The 1,834-nt window shown below is 39.6% G+C and overlaps 1 protein-coding gene across 1 annotated transcript in view; it reads right to left on the bottom strand.

Moving 5' to 3' along the window:
* Positions 1-261, bottom strand: part of LOC138021953 (uncharacterized) — a 2,063-nt gene extending 1,802 nt beyond the window's left edge. The window contains exon 1 of the mRNA XM_068868979.1: positions 125-261. The gene's annotated coding sequence lies outside the window, so the exon portion shown is untranslated. The remainder of the gene's footprint in view (positions 1-124) is intronic.
* Between the last annotated feature and the right edge of the window lie 1,573 nt (positions 262-1,834).

Raw genomic sequence — 1,834 nt, 5'->3', positions numbered from 1 at the left:
TATGCTCTTGAAATTCGAAGGCAAATTGCAACAATGGCTATCTCTTGTGTTTTTTTAATCCAAACAATCGAAATAAATTATGGCAATCGGAAAATAGATCGTAATATTAGAAAAAGCTACTAACCGTATTTGCTGTTTTGTATTTACTCGTTAATCACTGTTCGTTTTAAAGGGAAGGAAATTCTCCATGGCATTGGAGAACCGTCAAATTAAACAGTTGTGCACAAGAGCGGCTGTTGCTAAGATACTATTGTGACGTACTATTACAAGCTCGGGCTAAAACAGCGCGACTCATTTCATAATGGAACATTGTCTTTGTCTTTCACAGAGTTTCATCTAACCACGAAGTTTGTCTACGCACAAATTAATTGCCTCATGTAGCAATTAACTTTGTTCCTTCTATTGTCGGCTTTTACGCGAGCTGTTAAATTATTTCGTAGGTTTTAACAAGACTTGGTTGGGTTATTTCTGGCTTTCTTATCGAACAATCGCACTTCTTTTCTGTTTTCATAATTTGTCTTTCGTTTTATCTTTGTCATGGTGACCTCATTGTTTAATTCTGCAGCTTTATTTGGTTTTACTGGAATTACATCAAATCGTGTTACTAGAGAGCACGGTCTCGTTAAATTCAAATTTTTACGCAATGGTAATTCGAGAAAACATCACCATATTACTGGTTTTGATATGCGTTCAATGACTGAAATATATTTTTGACCTGCTGTATATCGAATAAAGTGTTAAATGAGTTTCACACACAGTTAATCTCGTTGTTTTAATTAAAAAAGTAATTTATGGTCAACTTTAGCACGAAGACAGTGTTGTACGCCGTTATTTGCGACTGTATGTGGAACGATTGTCGAAGTCGTTCAGTTCATATGCAGCCGGTATCTTCAAGATAAGGTTTTCCAATCGTACTTGTCAGTGACAATTCTCAACACGAAAACGGTGTAACGTGATCGTTGGATCAGCGCGGTGATCAACAATAGGAAATCCTGAAAAACTATACTCTCATTATTTTCTTCACCCTGCTAGCAGAGCCTCATTTTGTCTTTTCCTTTACTGAGGAGGAGAAAAGGAGGCTCTGCCTGAATCGCGTCAACTCTTTGAAGCAGCCGCAGCCCGAACTTCTGGACGAGTCAATCTTGTTTTCTTTCGTCAAACCCGTTTTTCCGGTGCAAGCATCCGTTTAGTGATAAAACCGATGGTTATAATTGAGCCCGCTGTACCGTGGAAAAACCAATATGGCGGCGTGATCTGGCATGTTAGGCTTGGATTCGAGACTGTATCCTGGCATACTATAAAAAGATTTTACTCGATTCATGCAGAGTCTTTCTCGAGAACGCCAAAATCGAGCAAGCAAAAGAAAGTCACTGCCAGCAGGGTGTATTTTCTTCTGAAGCATCCTAAATCCTCGAATCTCATTGGGCCAATGGCGTGCTCGTAAGTGGTCCAGCTTTTTGCGACTCGGGCCACGAACCGTTTCCGCGCTAATCGCGGTAAATTGAAATTATTGCGAAAGTTTATAAACAAAGGCAACAGCTCAGTATTCACAAACATCCTCTTGAGATGAGAAATATATAAGGAAAATAAAAAGACTCAGAAGAAAAACGGCTTCAGACGAGAGAGTACACAGTGAAAGTGAATTTTACTTGAGGAAGAAACCTCCAACGAACGGCTTTACAACAAACGACATCTTTCAAACGAACAGAAAAGTAAATCAGTTATTCACCCGTTTTGGTCGATCCATATGGGGAAACCCCGTACCCTTGGCCTTCAGCTGGTATATGTGCTAAGGCTGAGAGAAAAAATGAACATTTGGCCGAGAAGAGAAGCT

Source organism: Montipora capricornis, chromosome 10 (genome assembly GCF_036669925.1).
Source record: "Montipora capricornis isolate CH-2021 chromosome 10, ASM3666992v2, whole genome shotgun sequence".
Taxonomy (NCBI): domain Eukaryota; kingdom Metazoa; phylum Cnidaria; class Anthozoa; order Scleractinia; family Acroporidae; genus Montipora; species Montipora capricornis.
This window is presented reverse-complemented; position numbering and strand designations above follow the sequence as displayed.